Source organism: Primulina tabacum, chromosome 4 (assembly GCF_025594145.1).
Source record: "Primulina tabacum isolate GXHZ01 chromosome 4, ASM2559414v2, whole genome shotgun sequence".
NCBI lineage: Eukaryota > Viridiplantae > Streptophyta > Magnoliopsida > Lamiales > Gesneriaceae > Primulina > Primulina tabacum.
Genome location: NC_134553.1, coordinates 32,556,729 through 32,583,089, shown reverse-complemented (window position 1 = coordinate 32,583,089; position 26,361 = coordinate 32,556,729).

Below are 26,361 nucleotides of genomic sequence, written 5' to 3'. Positions count from 1 at the left end.
CTATCAACGATTTTTCCCAGTATCCTACAAAAAAGACAAGGGTGCAGAGTTTGCTAATCTGAGACAGGGTCAGCTAAATATTGAAGAATATGTGGCCAAATTCTCTACCTTGCTACGATTTGCTCCTCATATTGCCGAGAATGATGAAGCAGTTGCTGATCAGTTCATCAATGGGCTGAATCATGAGATTTTTACTTTGGTGAATACATGGAGACCGAATAATTTTGCTGATTCTTTGAACAGAGCCAAAGAAGTAGAAGCAGGTCTGATTAGAGAGAAGGGAGCTTCGTATGTTGCTCCAGCACCGAAACAACAACAACCTTCATTTCAGTTCCACCAACCCCCTCCCATATTTTATAGTGATGGTAGCAGCATTGGAAAGAAAGATAATCTGAAAGCCCGAGGGAAACAATTTAAGAAATCTGGTAGTAGTTCATCTAGCTCCAGTGTTTCACGACAGAGCCAGAGTTATATCGGAGTCTATTGCAGAACCTGTGGAGGGAGATATCCTACAGAGCAATGCCAAAGAGTGTGTGGTAGTTGCAATATCTGTCGACATCAAGGACATTTTTCCAGAGTCTGTCCACAGCGAGGTTCTCAACGATCCCAGGGAGCAGAGTCATTTGGATAAGTGGCTCAGGCGGATAGACGATCATCTGCTGTTGACTCTTTCAAGCCATCACCTACTACTCAGTCACAGCCGAGGCCAGGATGAAGCCAAACTGTTAGCCAGCCTCCGAGACAGCAGGCCAGAGTATTTGCTTTGACTGAAGAACAGGCACAGGAAGCACCTGATGATGTTGTTGCAGGTAACTGTTCTCTTTGTGGTTACTCTGCTTATGTATTGATTAATATAGGTGCATCACATACTTTTATATCTGAGCGATTTGCATTGATACATGATTTGCCTGTTGAGTCATTATCTGTTGTAGTATCTGTCTCTTCACCTTTGGAGAGAGGTCTTATATCAGTGAAGTCTGTTAAACGTTGTATACCGCAGTATGATGGGAATGAGATTGAGTTAGATTGTATTGTACTCGTTTTGTCTGATTTTGACTGCATTATCCGTATTGATATGCTGACCAAGTACAGATGTAAGGCCCGAGATTTTATTTCTGTTAAGCTGCGATTATTGATATTGATTTGAGATTATTATGACGAATATTCCGAGACATAATTGTGAGATTTGAGCACTGTAATTAGATATGAATTAATGGACAGAATTACAATTAATGAAGATTTTAGGGACTAAAGCGTAATTGATGAGATATGAATTGAAATGACGTGAGAAGACTTGGGTTAGATGTGGAGGATAGAAATTTGCGCGCACATGCACGGAGAAAGGTGCGCATATGCGCAAGAAGCGTGATGCCGAGGCAGAAGACCTCGCGCATATGCGCGAGGTGGTAGCTATCACAAGGGCTAGGACAGAAAGCTCGGCGCATATGCGCGAGCAGCAAATAAGCCAAATGCCGAGACCAGTAGGTCTCGCGCATATGCGCCGATGATGGTCGCGCATATGCGCGAGACGTGCAGAACATGCAACGAGCCACTTGTACCATTTCATGCAATATATATATATATACAATCGTTCATTTCCTCAACAACCAGAAAAGGAGAAAGAATTGAGAATCTGAGGAATTCGTAAGCTTTTGATTTTAGATTTTGAATTGGGAACGATCCGACTGTTCGAATTTGAATCCGAGTACAGTACTGTGTTCCTAACGACGACATCTACAACAGGACGTAAGTTTTATCGAATTCTGATATCGTTTGAAATTATGATATTGGAGGAATTATGATTTCACTGATATATGGTGTTTTGGGTATACTGATCAGCATATAATTGAAGTCAGATCGAAGAACGGACTGATTATATAATTGTTATGATTTTTAGAGTTGATATGATCAAGATTATACAGATTTGCGATTTTTATCTGTGATTATTTAAGATTATGATTTGTATTAATATCGATTATGAGTTGTGGTATTATATCTGTGATGTTGAGATTGAAGGGGTTACCGAGACTGTATTGTTATGCCGTCGAAACATCAGTAGATTGATTTTGATCAGATTCAGTATTGATTGAGATTGTATCATGATATCATTGATATGGATCAGATTATGTTTGATTTGAGTATTGATCAGAACAGGTCTTGAATTGAGTTATACATTGATACAGTATATTCGATGTTGTTATTGCCAGATTGATTTGACAGGCAGTGAGTTCGAGAGCCAGATCGATAGAACGAAACGAAAGGTATAAATTAATGTTGATGCCGGATTGCACAACTCGACTTAGATTTGACTTGAGTTTCCCAAAATCACATACTGAATGATTATTGCATTTGATATTTGCAATGCTTGATATTGATATGCTTATTTTATTGATTTATAGCAAAGCATGAGTTAGAGTTTGGCAGATCCGCCTAGTCTTTGGCAGAACCGCCATGGCAGAACCGCAAAGCCACTGGACTTTTGGATATATATCAATAGACTGAGGAGAAGACCGACTCCTATTGCAGATCTTCAATATAGACAGCCAAAGTCGGGGACTAAGAACGTACCACCATCTAGCTGGGGTAAAGTAGATGGGAGAACGTTGCGTTCTTATTCAGATTGGGATCCCTAGATTAGGATGAGTCGAGTCAGAGTCTAAAAGTCACAGAGTGTGATTCAGAGTTGGTATTGATTCATGTTTCTGATTTTGATACATGTTATGAATATTTGTTTCATGCTGTTATATCTGTTTATATGAAATGCATGTATACATAATTTATACTGGGAATGTAATTCTCACCGGAGTTATCCGGCTGTTGACTTGTTTGTATGTGTGCATGACAACAGGTGGGACAGGATCAGGATCAGGAAGAGGAGGAGAGATTTTAGTTAGCGTGGAGATCCGGGCCCAGAAGCAGAATAGGATTCAGCACTGTATATATAGTCGTTGAACCTAGTTGAGATAGAGACATGTAGTACATGATTGTACTTTGACTTTGACATGTATATCAGACTGATTTCATTATTTTACGCTGTTGTATTGAAAAAAAAAAAAAATTAGTCCCACTTTTCTTAATTGTTATATTTGACATTAATAATGATTAAGACATGAATTAGCGTCCGGGTCCCCACAACAGAGCTACTGTAGATTGTTTCCAGAAAATTGTAAGATTCAGACCTGAGATGGCTGATGAATGGAAATTTTACGGTAATGATTCCAGATCTCGAATTGCTTTGATATCTGTGGGGACCTGAGCTCAAACTCAATTCTCTTTGGGATTAATTGGATCTGTGTTCAAAAATATGGGTCATAAAAAAAAAATTTCTTTTAACAATATCATAAAAAAATGTATATAAACATGCACAAGGTCTTTATCTATTTTATTTCAACAACATAAATCCATGTCTTGTTTCATTTCATATATAAAACTAGTGTTCAATACCAACTACAAACCACATGTAGTACATGTCTAGTAAAAAACCACTAGTAATCTTCTTCTACGCCCGTAATCTCCACGCTATCTCGATCTCTCATCTCTGTCGCGACCCATATCCTGTCCCACCTGTCATTATGCACACATACAGACACAACAACAGCCAGAAACTTCGGTGAGAACAAATCCCAGTATAAGACATGTATACATGCATATACACAACATAATCATGAAGTATACTATCATGAATAAAAGCAATAACCATATGTTCCACAATCTATGAAACAAAATCAAGATAAGCATTCAACTGAAATCAACTCATATCTTGACTCGACTCGACTATAACTCTAGGGATCCCGGTGTGAATAAGACGTCACAGTCTGCCACCTACCCTCCCAATCGGGGTGACGGTACGTCTTATTCCTAGACTTCGGTCCTGTCTATATCGAATGTCTACAATCGGAGTCAATCTGCTCCTATGCGTCGATACCACCGAACATCTAGAAATTTGGCAATTCTGCCAATGACTCTCCTATCTTAATGATTGAATATAAATCTATAAACAAGGCATAAACATAACAAGATATAAACAACAATCTAGTATGTGATTTTGGGAAACTCAAATCAAATCTAATTCGAGTTGTATCTTCCCGAATTCACATGAATTATACCTTTCGTTGCACAGTCTTTGTCGTAGTCGAAGTCTCGATGTCGAATCTGTCAATATCAACTCTGAAATGATACATTCAAGATGCATTCTATCAATCTCCAGCTCAAATCAACACATATACGAATCAATAATCAATCTCGATACGATTCGACGGCATAACGGCGTAATCTTGCGATACCGATCAACTCAAACAACATTAATCAATGACAATAACTCACATATCCATTTGAATATAATCTCAACAAGTCATACTCCTCAAGAACATAATTTACCATGCTGATATTTGCATAATCTTTACTCAATACCTGTTGGAATTTCACAATAATCTCATATCCTATCCGTTTTTCAATCCGGTAGCACATAAATGTGTTCCATCATCTCAACAACATATACTATCAAGCATATATGAATTTTTTCAACACATGAATATAAAAACATGTGGAAAACATTAAAACATATACCCTTTCGAAGTCCTTGTCAAGAGGAGCAAGAATCTAAGCTCGGATTCAGTTTCGGTTAGTTGGATCTTGCAAAACCAACAATTTAAGCTAGGAAGAAACCTTGCACCTTTTCTGGAATTGCTCTCGGTTCTTATGCTGGAATAGTGAGGAAATGAAGACACATACATGTTAAATGCATGGCAAGGACACATGTTTTATTTTTCACTCAACACGTCGCACCGCAGGCGCGGTAGCTTTTCACCGCGGGTGCGCTCAGCTCACGGCATCCCATCCAGATTTCAAAAAGAGACGACCGCGGGTGCGGTCCCTTTTTCACCGCGGGTGCGTTCACCCTACTGTAAATCTTCCATATTTCATAAGCCACAACCGCGGGTGCGGTAGAATACTAGGCGCGGGTGCGATCTCTCTTTATCAATATATTCAAGTTTTGCAACGTCGTTTCTCCCCGTCTGTTCTTGCATTCCTTATTCATACTATATATCAATTCAAACGTATCAACAAGAATCTCAGGCATTACATTTCTCCCCCTCTTAGATATAAGTTCGTCCTCGAACTTGAAATCAATCAATCAAAGCATGTAAAAGCAGCATTATAATCAAAAGCTGAATAAATACTCACATCATGAAAATAGCTCGGGATATCTCTGTCTCATCTCTGATTCTGTCTCCCAAGTTGCTTCTTCAGTGCCGTGACGACTCCACTGGACTTTCACTAGCGGAATAGTCTTCGTTCTGAGCTGCTTTTCTTTGCGATCCAAAATCTACAATGGTTGCTCAAAATAACTCAGTGTATCGTCAAGCTCAGCCTCATCAAGCTGAATGACATGAGAAGCTTCAGGCATGTATCTACGCACCATCGATATATGAAAAACGTCATGTATCCCATATAAAGAAGGAGGAAGAGCAAGTCGATATGCTCGATCGCCAATCTTCTCAAGAATCTCGTACGGACCGATGTATCTAGGAGATAACTTCCCGCGTTTGCCAAATCTGAAAACGCCTCGAAAAGGAGAAATCTTCAAAAATACTCTGTCTCCCTGTTCGAATACTAACGGTCTACGTCTGATGTTCGCATACTTGGCTTGTCTATCCTGCGCCGTCTTCATTCTCTTCTGAATGATCTTCAGCTTCTCAGTCATTTCACGAATCATATCAGGTCCAAGTTCTGGTACCTCAGATACATCATCCCAATACAGAGGAGATCTGCACTTCTTGCCATACAAAGCTTTAAACGGTGCCATCTCGATGCTCGTCTGATAGCTGTTGTTGTACGAGAATTCACAAAGTGGTAGTGAATCTTGCCAACTAGTGCCAAAATCTAGCACTACAGCTCTCAACATATCCTCTAATGTTTGGATAGTCCGCTCTGACTGTCCGTCTGTATGGGAATGATAAGAAGTGCTTAGATGCAATGTCATACCTAAAGCCTGCTGCAGTCTGTGCCAGAAATGAGAAGTGAATTGTGGATCACGATCTGATACGATCGACTTCGGCACACCATGCAGTCTGACTACCTCTCTGGTATATATCTCGGCCATCTGATCATGTCGGTACGTCATTCTGTACGGAATAAAACAAGCTGATTTGGTCAATCTGTCAATAATGACCCAAATCGCATCATAGCCCCGGGATGATCGTGGTAACTTCGTAACGAAATCCATGGAAATGTGATCCCATTTCCATTCAGGAATAGGTAAACTCTTAAGTAGACCTCCAGGCTTCTTTCTCTCGGCCTTCACCTGTTGGCAATTCAAGCACTTAGACACAAACTCTGCAATGTCTGACTTCATCTGTTTCCACCAGAACTGTGTCTTCAAATCGTTGTACATCTTACTGCCACCAGGATTAATACTGAACCGACTACAGTGCGCTTCTGACAATATCTGTTGTTTCAAATCTGAAACATCTGGCACTACAAGACGGTTATTCACATACAGAATATGATCATGTACCTGATATTCTGATTGATGTCCTGATCTGACCATCTGAATCGACTCCTGAGTATTCTGATCAATTCTTTGTGCTTCTTTAATTCTCAAAATCAAATCTGGCTCAACTTGAATCATAGCAAGTCGTAGTGGTCTACTATATGTATCAAACGCTAATCCAGACAAACAGCAATCTTCAATCATATTCGAAACACCTATCGTCGATAAGGATAGGGAACATACCTTTCGACTCAAGGCATCTGCTGCTGCATTCGACTTTCCTGGATAGTATTTGATCTCGCAATCAAAGTCCTTTAACAAATCGAGCCATCTACGCTGTCTCATGTTTAACTCTGACTGGGAAAACAGATACTTCAGGCTTTTGTGATCAGAGTAGATTTCAAACTTCTCGCCATAGAGATAGTGTCGCCATATCTTCAGAGCAAATATGATGGCCGCCAATTCAAGATCATGAATTGGATAACGAATCTCGTGTGGCTTCAGCTGTCTCGTGGCATATGCAATCACATGTCCTCGTTGCATAAGAACACATCCTAGCCCCCTGTGAGATGCATCACAATATACTACGAAATCACCAGTACCTGAAGGTATCGTCGACACTGGAGCACTAGTCAGTCGTTTCTTCAACTCCAAGAAGCTAGACTCACAAGCTTCAGACCACAAATGGCGCATTCTTCTGTGTCAACTGGGTAATCGGTTTCGCGATACTGGAGAAATCTCTGATAAATTGTCGATAGTATCCTGCTAGACCCATGAAACTGCGTATCTCTGGTACAGAAGTCGGTCTAGGCCAACTGATCACAGCTTCAACTTTACTCGGATCCACAGAAATACCGTCTCCAGATATGATATGACCCAAAAAGACAATCTGTCTCAACCAAAACTCACACTTTGACAGTTTAACATACAATTTCTCTGTTCTCAATGTCTGCAACACAATTCTTAAATGCTCGGCATGATCAATCTCACTCTTGGAATATACCAAAATATCATCAATAAAAACAATAACAAACTCATCTAGATACTTCTGAAAGATACGGTTCATCAAACTCATAAACACCGCTGGAGCATTCGTTAAACCAAAGGGCATGACAATAAATTCGTAATGTCCATACCTGGTTCGGAACGGTGTCTTTGGTATATCAACATCTCGACTCTCAGCTGGTGATATCCAGATCTCAGATCGATCTTGGAATAGACAGAGGATCCCTGCAACTGATCAAATAATTCGTCGATACGAGGCAATGGATATTTGTTCTTCACTGTTGCCTTGTTCAGTTGTCGGTAATCAATACACAATCTCATCGAACCGTCTTTATTTCGAACAAATAATACCCGAGCACCCCAAGGAGATACACTCGGTCTGATGTAACCCTTGGCCAATAAATCTTCGAGCTGTTCTTTCAATTCAATAGGCGCCATTCTATAGGGAGATCGAGATATAGGGACTGTACCTGGTATAAGATCAATGCTGAAATCAACCTCTCGGGCTGGAGGTAACCCTGGAATCTAGTCTGGGAATACATCCGCAAACTCACGTACCACTGGCAGATATGCCAATGACGGACTCGGTTTCAGTAAATCTACTGAATGTATAAGAAACTCCTCTGCTCTTTTCTGCAACAATCTACTCATAGTCAAAGCAGATACTAAGGGAATCTGAGATCTGGAACCCTTACCGTAGAATTTCCACTCGTCAGTCAACTCTGGTCTGAACCTGACATTTTTCTGGAAACAGTCTACAGTTGCTCGGTACTTGGTTAACATATCAATCCCAACAATACAATAAAAATCAGCTAACCCAAGCACAATACAATCTAAATCAATCTCGTGACCCTCAAACTGTAGTATACAATGTCTAACTGAAGTCACAGATATAAGACCACTTCCCAACGGAGAAGAAATAGACACTACAGCAGATAATGACTCAACAGGCAATGAATGCAACAATACAAAATGCTCAGATATGAAAGTATGGGATGCACCCGTGTCTATCAATACATAGGCAGGATAACCGCAAAGAAAACAGTTACCTGCAATCACATCATCTGGTGCATCTTGGACCTGTTCTTCAGTCAGTGCAAATACTCGAGCCTGCTGTCTGGGAGGTTGGCTCACAATCCGGTTACCTCTGGCTCTGGGATGTGTCTGTGTAGGAGTGGGCTGAAAGGAATGAACAGATGAAGCTTGCCTCTCAGGCTGAGCTACTGAACCAGATGCTCCTACACTCTGAGCCTGCTGTACACCTCTCTGGGGACAAACTCTGGCAAAGTGTCCCTGCTGTTTGCAGATGTTGCAGCGACCCATAACACCCTGACACTGCTCGGTGGCATGTCGGCCTCCACATGAACTGCAATATACCAGTGTATACTCTGTACTCTGGCCAGGACCTCTCTGTCGAGACCCACTGGAGCTCAACGAACTGCTCCCTGATCTCTTGAACTGTTTTCCTTTCGCTTTCAACTGATCTTTCATCCCGCTGCTACTACCACCACTCTCGAATCTGGGAGAGGGTTGAAATGAGGGTTGTGGCGATCTCGGAGTCGAAGTGACATAGGAAGTGCTTCGTTGCCTAAGCAATCCAGCTTCTGCCCCCTTGGCACGGTTCAACGCATCCGTAAAGTTGTTGGGTCTACCGGTATTTACCAAGGTAAAGATTTCCGGAGTCAGGCCATTGATAAACTGATCCGCAACGGCCTCTTCATTCTCGGCAACATGAGGAGCAAATCTGAGTAATGACGAGAATTTGGCAACATACTCCTCGATGTTCAGCTGTGCCTATCTCAAATTGGTAAATTCTGCACCTTTGTCTTTTCGGTAGGACACGGGGAAAAATCGCTGATAAAACTCAGTCTTGAACACCTTCCAAGTAATCTGCGTGCCAGGATGCTCCAATGCTCTTTTCGTAGTCAACCACCAATTCTTTGCTGCTTCTTGCAGTTGATGTCCAACCAATTTCACTCGTCGCTCGTCGGGGTAGTCGAGAGATTCAAATAACATCTCTATATCATCGAGCCAACTTTCACACTCAACTGAATTTTCTTTGCCCTTCAGTGTCGGTGGTCGAAACGACTGAAACCTTTTCAGCAAGGTCTCCATCGGTGTAGCGGTCACATCCATCGGATCATTGGATGTACTGCCCTGTTCTGGTGCTCGACCTGCTGCTGGTTGCGGTACTCGTCGAGGCGGCATATCTGATTATCAAACAGATTAGTACACAATCTATATAATCTGTCTCAGCCCTCCTCTGATCATATACCTCTGATCCAGAATCGGTTCTGATTCAGTCTTTGCGAATACATGCTGTAAATCAACTCAGATAACGAAACAACATGTAATAGGGAAAGCAATAAATCATGCTAGCACCACAAAAGCAAGGAAGAAAATTCAATCTACCCCGCTCATTCTACTCTATCTCAGTCTAAAGGATCTATCGCTCTGATACCACCTGTTGTGGGGACCCGTGCTCTAACTCAATTCTCTTTGGGATTAATTGGATCTTTGTTCAAAAATATGGGTCATAAAAAATATTTTTTTTTAACAATATCATAAACAAATGTATATAAACATGCACAAGGTCTTTATCTATTTTATTTCAACAACATAAATCCATGTCTTGTTTCATTTCATATATACAAACTAGTGTTCAATACCAACTACAAACCACATGTAGTACATGTCTAGTAAGAAACCACTAGTAATCTTCTTCTATGCCCGTAATCTCCACGCTATCTCGATCTCTCATCTCTATCGCGACCCAGATCCTGTCCCACCTGTCGTTATGCACACATACAGACACAACAACAGCCAGAAACTCCGGTGAGAACAAATCCCAGTATAAGACATGTATACATGCATATACACAACATAATCATGAAGCATACTATCGTGAATAAAAGCAATAACCATATGTTCCACAATCTATGAAACAAAATCAAGATAACATTCAACTGAAATCAACTCATATCTTGACTCGACTCGACTATAACTCTAGGGATCCCGGTGTGAATAAGCCGTCACAGTCTGCCACCTACCCTCCCAATCGGGGTGATGGTACGTCTTATTCCTTGACTTCGGTCCTGTCTCTATCGAATGTCTACAATCGGAGTCAATCTGCTCCTATGCGTCGATACCACCGAACATCTAGAAATTTGGCAATTCTGCCAATGACTCTCCTATCTTAATGATTGAATATAAATCTATAAACAAGGATTAAACATAACAAGATATAAACAACAATCTAGTATGTGATTTTGGGAAACTCAAATCAAATCTAATTCGAGTTGTATCTTCCCGAATTCACATGAATTATACCTTTCGTTGCACAGTCTTTGTTGTAGTCGAAGTCTCGATGTCGAATCTGTCAATATCAACTCTGAAATGATACATTCAAGATGCATTCTATCAATCTCTAACTCAAATCAACACATATACGAATCAATAATCAATCTCGATATGACTCAACGGCATAACGGCGTAATCTTGCGATACCGATCAACTCAAACAACATTAATCAATGACAATAACTCACATATCCATTTGAATATAATCTCAACAAGTCATACTCCTCAAGAACATAATTTACCATGCTGATATTTGCATAATCTTTACTCAATACCTGCTGGAATTTCACAATAATCTCATATCCTGTCCGTTTTTCAATCCGGTAGCACATATATGTGTTCCATCATCTCAACAACATATACTATCAAGCATATATGAATTTCTTCAACACATGAATATCAAAACATGCTGGAAAACATTAAAACATATACCCTTTCGAAGCCCTTGTCAAGAGGAGCAAGAATCTAAGCTCGGATTCAATTTCGGTTGGTTGGATCTTGCAAAACCAACAATTTAAGATAGAAAGAAACCTTGCACCTTTTCTGGAATTGCTCTCGGTTCTTATGCTGGAATAGTGAGGAAATGAAGACACATACATGTTAAATGCATGGCAAGGACACATGTTTTATTTTTCACTCAACACGTCGCACCGCGGGTGCGGTAGCTTTTCACCGCGGGTGTGCTCAGCTCACGGCATCCCATCCAGATTTCAAAAAGAGACGACCGCGGGTGGGGTCCCTTTTTCACCGCAGGTGCGTTCACCCTACTGTAAATCTTCCATATTTCATGAGCCACAACCGCGGGTGCGGTAGAATACTAGGCGCGGGTGCGATCTCTCTTTATCAATATATTCAAGTTTTGCAACGTCGTTTCTCCCCGTCTGTTCTTGCATTCCTTATTCATACTATATATCAATTCAAATGTATCAACAAGAATCTCGGGCATTACAATATCTGTCTTGTCTATGACTCGATTATTACAGAAAGGAGCAGAGGGATTCCTTGTGTATTCAGTAGATGTACTGAAATCGAGCCCTTCATTGGCAGATCTGCCAGTGGTATGTGAGTTTGCTGATGTCTTTCCTGATGAGATTCTGGGTTTGCCTCCAATCCGAGTAATACACTTCAGTATTGAATTGATACCAGGTACTATTCCTATTTCTAAAACTCCCTACAGAATGGCATCGATTGAGTTGAAATAATTGAAAGATCAGTTAGAGGATTTACTGGCCAAGGGTTACATCAGACCGAGTGTTTCTGTCGAGGCCCGTATTTCTTACTTGAAAATTTGCGGAATTATTTAAAATTTTTCTTTAAGAGTAAATAACTTGCCTCATTCATAAAATAAACTGATAAAAAAAAAGTTTAATGTTAAAATAGCAGCGGAAGTAAATACTGTTTAAAAACCACAACTTAAAATATTTTCAACGTAAAAATTGAGTTTGAACAAAAATAGTAAATGATAATCATGAGGTCCTCGGGTTCCTACTTCTGCCAATCCAAGCTAGCTAACTGGTCCTCGCCCTCGGTCCCGATCTCATCAGTACCTACAACAATCAAGTCTAGTGAGTTTAAAGTTTTAGCATGCATATATCATGAATAACAAGTAAAATATATCATAAAATTTCATGCCATGTAAAGATATCATATCGTAAACCGTAACGTGAAAATTGTGCCATGAATAATTATAAATACGTGCATAACTGCTAATCGTACGTAAAATGTTTGCTTGATAGAGCCCTGTCATAAAATAGCATATCATAATTTTCTGTTAAGATAATGTTCTACGCAAGTGGCCCATAACGTAACGTAACATAACATGCGCGTCTGATCAGACTAAACCACAGTATACTGGGCAGTAGAGATCATCACAGCCCTTAGACTGGATATCCGTACCCATACATGAACATGAACCGGTCGTAAGTCAACGGGTGAAGTAATAATCCCATAAGCTGAAATCCCATAAGCGTGAGGTGGCCACAAGACATGTCACATATATCTCAAAAATAAACATTTTTATATTTTTATGCACGTAATATAATTATTATCCTGTTTTATTTTACCAATTGAGTTGGATCATTTCCAGGCTCGCTGCGATCTAATTCTAACATTAGGACATGCAAATAAACTTAACTTGTCCAACACTTCATAACCGGACCAAAAACGAGACTATTACGCCCAACAAACTTAATATTCAACCATGGCTTCGTACCAACCCGAACCAACATTAAGCGATCATTTAGCCATGATTAAAATACACCTAAAATATTGGAAAACAAATATCAAGGGCTTTAATACACAAAATTGTGCATGGAGGCCAAAATCATGAAACGCTCTTTCGAGAGTCACTTTGGCACATCGTACCGTAAATTCTCGTACGACCTCTAAACTTAATCAAATCACAAATGGCCAAAAACATGACCTTACTAACTCAATGAGTTACTGTCCAGTCCAAGGCCATAGGCTAAAAGCCAACCAAGAACTCAAACAAGCCTCTGAACCGAAGCCCAAAGCTGCTGTCAATAAAAATACGGCAGCTGCTACTGGGCTTCCGTGCTTTGTTTTCGAGACTATCGGCCATTGGGGCTTGAACTGCCAACTAGAGCCTCTTACCAACATCTTAAGGTATGGTTTGAACTATGGCTAAGGGCCCTAGGCCAACCACAATCCAAACCAACGCATACGACGATCCCAAGCTTAACCCGAGAACACACATGGCACGCGTGGGGGTGTTGCTTGTTTTGCTATCATGTATCATTCCAGTGGCCATGTGATCAACCATGGCATGATCTAGACATCATGAGGCATTGTGTGAACCATGGCTAAGCGTAAGAAAGCCAACAAAGATCCACACCAACCTCAAAACCGAAACTACACATGCAGGAAAAAGAAAAGGGTTCGAAGGGGGCACTTTTCTTGTTTATTTTAAAAACCAATGGGACCATGAACCAAGCCTTGAAATGTAAGGCCCGAGAATTAGATTATCGTAATCGGATATGAATTATGGATAAATTGATGTGATTATTGACAGAACAGATCAGACCGGGATAGGCGAAAAGAAGACCGAATTATGTGCGAGGACAGAACACCTCGCGCATATGCGCGACCGGACAGGGCGCATATGCGCGAGGCGTGTTGTGTTAAGGTGAAGCCATTTGCCCCTTACATGAAAGATATATATATATATATATATATATATATATATATATATATATATGAATTGTACTTCATTCTTCGGGAATCACAACAGGAAACACCGAGAGAAAGATTTAGAAACTCCATCAAGCTTCATGCTATAGTAGAAATAGAATTGTGATAAATCCGGTTATCCGATTTCCGATCCGAGTATAGATTCTTGCTCCTCTTGTCACTAGCTTCTAAAGGATGTAAGTTTTATTATGTTCGTGATTGATTTGGAAATAGAATGTTGGGGAAATCAGATTTTGAGCTATATGATGTGTTCTTGATATGTTGAGATAAGTAGAATCGAAACAGGATCGAAGAAATGTTATCGAATACAATTGTTATGAATTTTCCAGCTTATATGGTATGAGTTGTACATAATTTTGGGGTTATGATGTGCATATCATTGTTGTTATGAATTGGTGATATTGCTCTTATGATATGTAAGTGGCCGGTCTATCAAGACTACACCGTTATGTCGTAGAAATGCATCGAGATTCATTTCGGTATTCATACATTAGGTTGAAGATTGGGATTGATTTAATCCAACCAAACCCCAAACAAAGAAAGGTATAAATCAATGTCGAACCGGGAGATACGACTCGAGTCAGATTGAACTGGAGTTTCCCTAAAGCACATACTAGATTGTTTATGCTTTGAGATGTTTATATTTTGTCTATTGAATTATAGAAATGCACTTAAGATAGATGAGTCCTTGGCAGAGCAGCCAAGTTACTCGATGTTCGGTGGTATCGAATTGCTTAGGAGAAGATTGATTCCTATTGTAGATGTTCGATACAGAAAGGACCGAAGTCTAGGAATAAGATGTATCGCCACCCCGATTGGGAGAGTAGGTGGGAGATTTGTTACGTCTTATTCACACCGGGATTCCTAGATTTATATTTGAGTCGAGTCAAGAGTTTTATCTGTATTCACTAATGTGTCATAAAATCATGATTCATATTCTTGATACATGGTTTATGTTTTGTATATGATTTTATGCATTGCATGTATACATGTTTTATACTGGGAGTTATTCTCACCGGAGTTTCCAGCTGTTGTCGTGTTTGTATGTGTGCATGGCAACAGGTGGGACAGTATCAGTACCGAGAATAGCTTGAACGAGTGATGATTAGCGTGGTGATCCGGGCTTAGATATGAAACTGGTGGTGTATTCCTAGATGTGTATTGATGGAAATAAACAATAGTTAGATGGTTTGTAAATGGAATAAATTTACAAGTTGATCATGTGTTGTAGACCTGGCTTTTGATCTTGTATAATAAAGAACCTTAACTTGTTGTATGCTTGTATCTATTTAAGCTAGTGATGCTATGATGTATATATATAGGAAAATATTTTTTTTAGCATACATAACTGATCCAATTAGTCCCAGCGATTAACGAAAATGAATTAGCACCCGGGTCCCCACAACAGGTGGTATCAGAGCATTAGGTTCCTTAGCTTGAGATAGAAGAAGGTGAGTGGGGTAGATTGAGTCTTTTCCTTGCTTACTTATTGATACTAGCATGGGAATATTGTATTGTTCTTATACTTATTGTAGAACCCGTAAATCAGTAGACGTATAAGCCATGCATAATTCTAGATTTTTAAATTTAATTGACTTCATTGCATGATTATTTTAAATGCATTTATTTGAAGTTAATTATTCATTATTTCAGTTCAGTAGTTTGATTTTTAGCATTTCAGTTATTTCAGTGAGGCCGGACCGGAGTCGGAGTTTTGAGATAGAATTTAAGATTCGAGAAATATTTCCAGAAGTTAATTTAACTAGCAAGTAAGTTCATTTAAGTTAGAAAGGGAGGTTTGAGGATTTAATTTAATTATTTGAGGTGATTAAGAAATGAGCTCATTTAAGTTACTTAATTAAGGGGTTAGCTCACTAAATTAATTAAAGGATTAGTAAGACTTTTAAGGGTTATTAAATTACTAGATAATCAAATTTCCCCTACCATTTATCATGCATTTTTGGCCACACCCCTAGAAGAACAAACTAGGACTTGCCAACTCACCTTTGACCCATTGTTGGTTGATTAACATGCTAATTCTTTTAGCTATTTTTCCACCTTAATTAATTAATACTAGACCACTATCCTAACCCTTGTTTGGCATGATAAAATCGGCCACTATACTCTAGAATCACCCAAGAGATCATTTGATAGAAATTCAAAATTCAAAATTCAAAATTCAAAATTCAAATGCATGAAGACTTGGTCTTGATATGATCCTTATATCTTGCACCATCCTCCTCACCCCTCATAACCATTCCATCACACTCCCTCCCCACCAAAATAAGACCCATTTTCAGTAGAAAAAACGTGAATAACAGCTAGGGAGAAAGGGAGAAAAATCGAGAACTAGAAAGAACAAGAGAAGCGCTCCACCTCCTCCGTGCCGCGTCGTCGTCGTTTCGTTCGTTTTCTTTCGAAACGAAACCAGGCATGTCTAGATTCTTTCTAAACCTCAATCAAGTCATATTATCATTTATTTTTCAGTACATGATCATGTTTATTCAAGCAAAAATCGAGATCCATGTCCAAACATTTTGAAACAACACATGCAGAATTTCGGCTCTTCATGGCAGCTTCACGTTTTCTTTTAGTTTTGATGGTTTCAGGTTGTGGTTCGACCCCAGGCTCACAAGGCGGCTTATATACATGTAGTAGGATGCACTAGGACCATGTTGGTCCATTCAAACCAGCCCCATGCTTGCTGGAAATTCAGAATGACAGCAAGTTCCCATAGGCGCAGATTTGTGTTTCGAAATTTCAGTTTTGTGTCAAGGGTTGTGGATCTGATCTTGGCTGCCCCAAGGGCCTATAGCCATGGTTAGATCACTTCCCTAGCAAGTCTAAGACGTGACGAAGTCGCCCTTTTGGTGGCTTGGTCCACGGCGCATCGGTTTTTAAATAATCAACAAGAACAGCCCCTTCCCCATTTCGGCTTCTCCTTTTTACAGCTCGTATGGTTCGAATATTGTGGAATGGTGTGGATCTTGGTCGGCCTATGGCCCTTAGCCATGGTTCATACCATACCCCTAGATGTCTAGATCGTGCCATGGTCAATCAAATGGCCACTGGAATGACACTAGACAGCAAACGAAGCACAACACCACACACGCATGCAAGGTGTTCTCGGGTGAACTTTTCTGATGTTTGCTGGAATGTTGCGAATTGTGGCTGGCCTAGGGCCCTTAGCCATGGTTCAAATCATTCCTTGGGATGTTGGTGAGAGTCTCTGGTCGGTGGCTCACGCCCCTAATGGCCGATAGTCTCGAAACCAACGCAAGTCTTGTAGTTGCACAGCTGCTGGAAATTACAGCAAGTTGCTGTGTCGTTTAGAAGGCTCGTTTGAGTTCTTGGTTGGCTTTTAGCCCATGGCCTTGGACTGGACAGTGCCTCATTGAGTTGGGAAGGTCATGTTTTTGACCGTTTGTCATTCGGATCATTTTCGAGGTCGTACGAGAATTTACGGTGCAATGTGCCAAATTGACTCTCGAAAGAGCGTTTCGTGTTTTGGCCTCCGTTCCACCTAGATTTCGACCCTATCATTTTAGGAGCATTATTTTATAATTTTTCAGCGTATTTTAATCATGACTATACGTCGGTTCGGTGTCGGTTCAGGTTGGCTCGGAGTCATGATTAAATGCGAAGTCATTAGGCGTCATAGTCGCATCTTTTGAACGTAAATTGCATAGTTGGTCAAGTTTAAGCTATTGCATATTTTTCATGGCACAGTTAAGTTGCAGCGAGCCTGAGGACGATCCAATCCAATCCAGTTGGTAAAAATTACAAGAATTTTCATTACGCCAGTTAATTATTTTACGTGCATTAAATAGAAAATGATTATTTTTGAGATTTATGCAATATGGCTTGTGGTTCATTCACTATGTGGGAGTGTTATTTTATACGGTCGCCAGTGACCGATCAGTTCAGTATGGTACCACCCGGTCGCCAGTGACCGGCCAGCTCAGTTCAGTTTCAGCCTCCCCGGTAGCCAGTTACCGATCAGTTCAGCTTAGTGCAGTGGCCACAGGCGTAAAACATAATCTCAACAGAAAATTTTACCAGTTATTTCAGTACAGGCTCCAAGGAGCAAACATTTTTACTGTGATTATCAGTTCAGTTATGCACGTATTATATTTGCTCAGTACAGATTATTTTCAGCATGCCTCAGGACATGATATTTTATCCCATGCATATTTTAATTCCGATTTTTACTCGTTAGATGCGATTTATGCATGCTAAGTCTTTAGGCTCACTAGAATTGATTGTTGTAGGTACTGATGAGGCCAGGGCCGAGGGCGGGGACCAGTGAGCCAGCTTGGGTCGGCAGTAGTGGCACCCGAGGACCTCAGTGCAGCAGTTGTTATTTTATTCCGCAAACAATTTTTTATCAGTCGTTGGATAATTTTTAAATTGTTATTGTTGACAAAACTTTATTTTCTTCCGCTGCGATTATTTTAAACATTGAACTTGATTCATCAGTCGATTTTATGAATGAGGCCATTTAAGTTCCAAAAAAAAAAAAAAAATTTTTTTTTTAATTTTCCGCAAATTTTCAAGAAAGGAGTTTTAGGCCCTTTACAGTTGGTATCAGAGCCAGGTTGTTCTGCATAGGGTTTCACTACTACTGACCGCGAGAAGCTCACGAAGCCACATCTTCGGTCTGTAAGTTTTTCAGTTCAGCATTTTGTTCAGCATTTTAGTTAAAGCATGAATTAGTTTGTCAGCATGCTTCCAGATTTTCAGTATTTCAGGGTTCATTTAAAATAAATTATGGAATTATGCATGTTAGTTACGTATGGGTTATGTTGGAACAGTATGCCCCCTAGACGCATTTTAGAGCGCAACAGAGAGGTGGAGCCTCGCCGAGAGGACAGGGAGGAGCATAGACCGGAGGGAGACCTACCACCTCCTCCACCGCCACCACCGGACATGAGTGCCCAGATGTTAGCTGGGATGGCACAGTTCTTCGCACAGTTTGCGGGGGGCAATGCCGCAGCCGTAGCCGCAGCCGCAGCCAGGCCGACAGGGCCCGAGGCTGTTTATGAGCGATTAATGAAGATGCGCCCGAAGGAATTCTCTGGGACATCTGACCCCATGGTTGCCGAGGGATGGATCAAATCCCTCGAGGTCATCTTTGAGTTTATGGAGCTGGGGGACGCAGACCGAGTCCAATGTGCCACCTACCTGTTCACTGGAGACGCCCGCTTATGGTGGGAAGGAGCTTCGGTAGCCCTGACCTTGGCTACACTTTCATGGACCCGCTTTACGGAAGTTTTCTACTCCAAGTATTTTGCTGAGGAGGTTCGCATCAGGCTGACCACCGAGTTCATGAGCCTGAGACAGGGGGATATGACGGTTACGGAGTTTATCCGTAAGTTCGAGAGGGGCTGTCACTTTGTGCCCCTGATCGCGAATGATGCCAGAGCCAAGTTGATGCACTTCCTAGTGGGTTTACGGCCGATCTTGCGCCGAGATGTTAGGGTATCTGACCCTGCTACTTATGAGATTGCTGTCTCCAAAGCCCTAGCCGCAGAGCAGGATCTGCGGGATATCGAGAGGGATCGCCAGGGCAAGCGCCCAGTCCAGGCACCGCACCGCACCGCCCTCCTCCTCATCAGCATCAGCAGCAGAATAAGAGGCCTTTTCATGGACCGCCCAGGAACCGAGGCCAGCAGCAGCAGCAGCAGCAGCAGCGGGGACGCCCAGCCCCGAGGACTCAGGAGCACCCAGTTTGTCCCAGGTGCTCACGTCGCCATCCTGGAGCATGTATGGCTGGCTCAGGAAAGTGTTTTAAGTGTGGCAGTCCAGACCACATGTTGCTGCAGTGCCCTCAGAGGAATCTGCCTACCCAAGGCAGAGTTTTTGCTCTCCATGCCGCGGAAATCAACCCGGAGACTATGTTGTTGACAGGTACCTTTAAACTTTAAGTTATTATTTGAATTTCCGTGTTTTGAGAATCAGGATTTAGATGTGAACTTAGAACTGTTATAGGATTGCATGCTCTACTCAGATTTATTTTGGGGGGAATTAAGCTAGAGGAACCTTGACCTTTGCATGTCTATAAGTTTAGATCTTGTAGTGGGATTCAACTTAGAGCTCCGCTCTTTCAGGGAGAATTTTTATATCTGGTTCCGCTACCAAGGCCTTGATAGATTCAGGGGCCACTCACTCATTTATTTCGGAGGTCTTTGCAAACTTTCTCAAGATCCAGACCATTGGGCTAGATATTGCCTTTTCAGTAGTGTTGCCGTCAGGCGAGGAGATGGCAGCCACCAATGTTATCCGAGATATAGACCTTGAGCTGCACGGTAATCTTGTTTATGCGGATCTGATTGTGCTACCGATGCCGGAATTTGACATCATCCTAGGGATGGACTGGCTATTGAGGAATAGAGTGTTGATAGACTTCCAGCGGAGATCCGTTCTTGTCCGACCGCCTGGAATGGAGTAGTTCGTATTTGAGCCGGACAGGTACTTTCCTTTACCGCGCATTATTCCTTATGTTCAGGCTAGGAAACTCATGCATAGAGGGTGTCGGGCATTTCTAGCGACCTTTTTATCTGTCCCCGAGGAACCCAGCCAGTCAGCCTCAGATGTTCCGATTGTCAGAGATTTCTTAGACGTTTTTCCCGAAGACGTCTCTGGTATGCCACCCGAGAGAGAGGTGGAGTTTTCCATTGAGCTTATGCCAGTTACGGCTCCGATATCCAAAGCGCCATACCGACTAACACCGACAGAGATGGCAAAGCTTAAGAAGCAGATTTAGGAACTTCTCGACAAGGAGTTCATTCGCCCGAGCTTTTCTCCCTGGGGCGCGCCGGTCTTATTTGTGAAAAAGAAGGATGGCTCGATGAGGCTTTGCATTGACTACAGGGAGTTGAACAGGGTTACAGTGAAGAATAAATACCCACTTGCCGAGGATTGAGGATCTGTTTGACCAGTTGCAGGGAGCTTCGATTTTCTCCAAGATAGATCTGCGTTCCGGTTATCACCAGTTGAGGGTGAGAGATGCTGATGTCTCGAAGACAGCTTTCAGGACTCGTTATGGCCACTACGAGTTCCTAGTGATGCCGTTCGGTCTGACGAATGCGCCAGCGATCTTCATGGATCTAATGAATCGCGTATTTCAGTCGTACCTCGACCAGTTTGTGATAGTGTTCATAGATGACATTATCGTCTACTCCAAGAGTCGGGAGGAGCACAGCAGGCATCTGACCACAGTGTTGCAGAATTGCAGAAACACAAACTATTCGCAAAGTTCAGTAAGTGCGAATTCTGGTTAGAGAAGGTGGCGTTCTTGGGCCACATTGTTTCTAGCAGTGGCATTGAGGTAGACCCGGCGAAAGTTGCAGCAGTCAGAGATTGGGTTGTGCCTCAGAATGTATCGGAGATCCGCAGTTTTCTTGGGCTAGCAGGATATTACAGGAAGTTCATTCAGGGATTCTCATCCATTGCCGTTCCACTCACAGCACTGACAAAGAAAAATGTGAAGTTTGTGTGGAGTGAGGAGTGTCAGAAGAGCTTCGATACTTTGAAGCAAGCTCTTATCTCAGCACCCGTTTTGGCTGTACCGTCAGGATCCGGCGAGTTTGTCCTTTATACCGATGCTTCGAATCTTGGTTTAGGTGCAGTTTTGATGCAGCATGGGAGAGTGATAGCGTATGCTTCTCGACAGCTGAAAATTCATGAGAAGAATTACCCTACCCATGATCTGGAGTTAGCGGCCGTAGTTTTTGCTTTGAAGATTTGGAGGCACTATCTGTATGGAGAGAAGTGTCAGATCTTTACCGACCACAAGAGCCTCAAGTATTTCTTTACGCAGAAGGAGCTGAACATGCGTCAGAGGCGTTGGTTGGAGCTTGTGAAAGACTACGATTGTGACATTAGCTACCACCCGGGTAAAGCTAATGTAGTTGCGGATGCTTTGAGACGGAAAGTCGCAGTGATGGCTCACTTGACGATTCAGAAACCTCTTCAGATTGAGAGGCAGAAGTTCGATCTTGAGACTTATCCGCGAGGTAGAGTTCCTCGTTTATCTACCTTGACCATCCAATCCTCTCTTATTGACCGTATTCGCAGCGGTCAGGCAGCAGATGAACAGTTGGCACAGTGGAAGAAGAGAGATGAAGCCAAGGGCAGTGTTTTGTATACAGTCAGCGACGGTATTGTGAGATACCGAGATAGGATATGGGTTCCTAGCAGTGATTCTATCCGAGCAGACATCTTATCAGAGGCCCATACGTCCCCGTAGTCCATTCACCCTGGGAGTACGAAGATGTACAAAGATCTACAGCTATTGTATTGGTGGCCAGGGATGAAGAAGGACATCAGGCGTTTTGTATCCGAGTGCCTGACTTGCCAGTTAGTGAAGGCCGAGCATCAGAGACCAGCAGGTTTGCTCAAGCCTCTCCCTATTCCCGAGTGGAAGTGGGAGAATGTTACCATGGACTTTGTGACCGGATTGCCAAGGTCAGCCAGAGGATCGAATGCCATCTGGGTGATTGTAGATCGTCTTACCAGATCAGCGCACTTCTTGCCTATTAAGACGACTTTCACCATGGTTCAGTATGCAGAGCTGTATATCCGAGAGATAGTCCGACTCCATGGTATTCCAGTTTCTATCGTATCCGACAGAGATCCCAGATTCACTTCCTCGTTTTGGAAGAGTTTGCATTCGACTTTGGGTACGAAGTTGCTGTTTAGCACAGCTTTCCATCCGCAGACAGATGGACAGTCGGAGCGAGTTATTCAGATCTTAGAGGATCTTCTCCGTGCTTGCGTCAATTATTTCTCTGGGAGTTGGGAGTCGAACTTACCATTGGTAGAGTTCACCTATAACAACAGTTTCCAGTCGTCTATAGGTATGGCTCCGTATGAAGCGCTGTATGGCCGCAAGTGTAGATCTCCTGTTCGTTGGGATGAAGTAGGAGAGAGAGCAGAGTTGGGTCCAGAGATTGTTCAGCAGGCAGCAGATGTAGTAGTCAAGATCCGTGATAGGATGAGGACTGCCCAGAGCCGACAGAAGAGTTATGCCGATCAGCGGAGGAGAGACTTAGAGTTTGAAGTGGGCGATCATGTTTTCGTGAAAGTGGCACCTATGAAAGGTGTCATGAGATTTGGGAAGAAAGGGAAGCTCAGTCCGAGATTCATTGGACCATTTGAGATCCTCGACAGAGTTGGGACGCTAGCGTATCATGTGGCTCTTCCGCCGAATATGGCCGGAGTACACAATGTGTTCCACGTCTCCATGCTGAGGAAGTATATGGCAAATCCTTCGCATGTGCTGAATTTCGAGCCGTTGCAGCTTACTCCGAACTTATCTTATGAGGAGAGACCCATGCAGATCCTAGACAGACAGAGAAGAAACTTCGGAACAAGCTTGTTAAGCGAGTCAAAGTCAAATGGCTCAACCATTCTGAGGAGGAAGCTACGTGGGAGTCTGAGTCAGAGATGAGGGAGCGTTACCCCGAGTTATTCGGTGAGTTCTAATTTCGAGGACGAAATTTCTTTTAAGGGGGGAAGGATTGTAGAACCCGTAAATCAGTAGACGTATAAGCCATGCATAATTCTAGATTTTTAAATTTAATTGACTTCATTGCATGATTATTTTAAATGCATTTATTTGAAGTTAATTATTCATTATTTCAGTTCAGTAGTTTGATTTTTAGCATTTCAGTTATTTCAGTGAGGCCGGACCGGAGTCGGAGTTTTGAGATAGAATTTAAGATTCGAGAAATATTTCCAGAAGTTAATTTAACTAGCAAGTAAGTTCATTTAAGTTAGAAAGGGAGGTTTGAGGATTTAATTTAATTATTTGAGGTGATTAAGAAATGAGCTCATTTAAGTTACTTAATTAAGGGGTTAGCTCACTAAATTAATTAAAGGATTAGTAAGACTTTTAAGGGTTATTAAATTACTAGATAATCAATTTTCCCCTACCATTTATCATGCATTTTCGGCCACACCCCTAGAAGAACAAACTAGGACTTGCCAACTCACCTTTGACCCATTGTTGGTTGATTAGCATGCTAATTCTTTTAGCTATTTTTCCACCTTAATTAATTAATACTAGACCACTATCCTAACCCTTGTTTGGCATGATAAAATCGGCCACTATACTCTAGAATCACCCAAGAGATCATTTGATAGAAATTCAAAATTCAAAATTCAAATGCATGAAGACTTGGTCTTGATATGATCCTTATATCTTGCACCATCCTCCTCACCCCTCATAACCACTCCATCACACTCCCTCCCCACCGAAATAAGACCCATTTTAAGTAGAAAAAACGTGAATAACAGCTAGGGAGAAAGGGAGAAAAATCGAGAACTAGAAAGAACAAGAGAAGCGCTCCACCTCCTCCGTGCCGCGTCGTCGTCGTTTCGTGTTTTGGCCTCCGTTCCACCTAGATTTCGACCCTATCATTTTAGGAGCATTATTTTATAATTTTTCAGCGTATTTTAATCATGTACTATACGTCGGTTCGGTGTCGGTTCAGGTTGGCTCGGAGTCATGATTAAATGCGAAGTCATTAGGCGTCATAGTCGCATCTTTTGAACGTAAATTGCATAGTTGGTCAAGTTTAAGCTATTGCATATTTTTCATGGCACAGTTAAGTTGCAGCGAGCCTGGGGACGATCCAATCCAATCCAGTTGGTAAAAATTACAGGAATTTTCATTACGCCAGTTAATTATTTTACGTGCATTAAATAGAAAATGATTATTTTTGAGATTTATGCAATATGGCTTGTGGTTCATTCACTATGTGGGAGTGTTATTTTATACGGTCGCCAGTGACCGATCAGTTCAGTATGGTACCACCCGGTTGCCAGTGACCGGCCAGCTCAGTTCAGTTTCAGCCTCCCCGGTAGCTAGTTACCGATCAGTTCAGCTTAGTGCAGTGGCCACAGGCGTAAAACATAATCTCAACAGAAAATTTTACCAGTTATTTCAGTACAGGCTCCAAGGAGCAAACATTTTTACTGTGATTATCAGTTCAGTTATGCACGTATTATATTTGCTCAGTACAGATTATTTTCAGCATGCTTCAGGACATGATATTTTATCCCATGCATATTTTAATTCCGATTTTTACTCGTTAGATGCGATTTATGCATGCTGAGTCTTTAGGCTCACTAGAATTGATTGTTGTAGGTACTGATGAGGCCAGGGCCGAGGGCGGGGACCAGTGAGCCAGCTTGGGTCGGCAGTAGTGGCACCCGAGGACCTCAGTGCAGCAGTTGTTATTTTATTCCGCAAACAATTTTTTATCAGTCGTTGGATAATTTTTAAATTGTTATTGTTGACAAAACTTTATTTTCTTCCGCTGCGATTATTTTAAACATTGAACTTGATTCATCAGTCGATTTTATGAATGAGGCCATTTAAGTTCCAAAAAAAAAAAAAAAAATTTTTTTTTTTTAATTTTCCGCAAATTTTCAAGAAAGGAGTTTTAGGCCCTTTACACTTATGTTCTATGCTAGCATGAAAGCATGTTTCATTGCTTTAAAAGTACCTGTTGCATGATTTATTTAGTTGATTGCAATGTGTACTTGTAAAGAATGAATCAGAACCGATTCTGAATCAGAGGTGAGATGATGAGAGGAGGACTGAGACAGACTGCATATAGTTGAGAACTAACCCTTTTGATAATCAGATATGCCTCCGCGAAGAGCAGCAGTCAGGGTGCCAGAACAGGACAGTACATCAGAGGATCCTATGGATGTGACAGCTACACCAATGGAAACATTGCTGAAACGATTTTAGTCATTCAGACCACCGACACTGAAAGGCACCGAGAATTCTGTTGATTGTAAAAGCTGGTTAGATGATATCGAGATGTTGTTTGATTCCCTCGACTACTCAGATGGACAAAGCGTGAAACTTATTGGGCATCAATTACAAGAAGTTGCAAAGAATTGATGGATTACAACTAGGAGAGCATTGGAACAACAAGGTTCAGAAATTACTTGGAAAGTCTTCAAAACTGAGTTCTATCAGCGTTTCTTCCCAGTGTCATATCGGAAGGACACGGGGGCAGAATTTGCAAACTTGAGGCAAGGGCAATTGAACATCGAAGAGTATGTTGCCAAATTCTCCACATTGCTACGTTTTGCTCCACCCGTGGCAGAGAATGATGAGCTGTTGCCGATCAGTTTATCAACGGCTTAAATCCGGACATTTTTACATTGGTGAATACGGGACGACCCAATAATTTTATTGATGCTTTGAACAGGGCGAAAGGTGCTGAAGCTGGCTTGATGAAGCAGCGAGGAGCATCGTATATTGTTCAG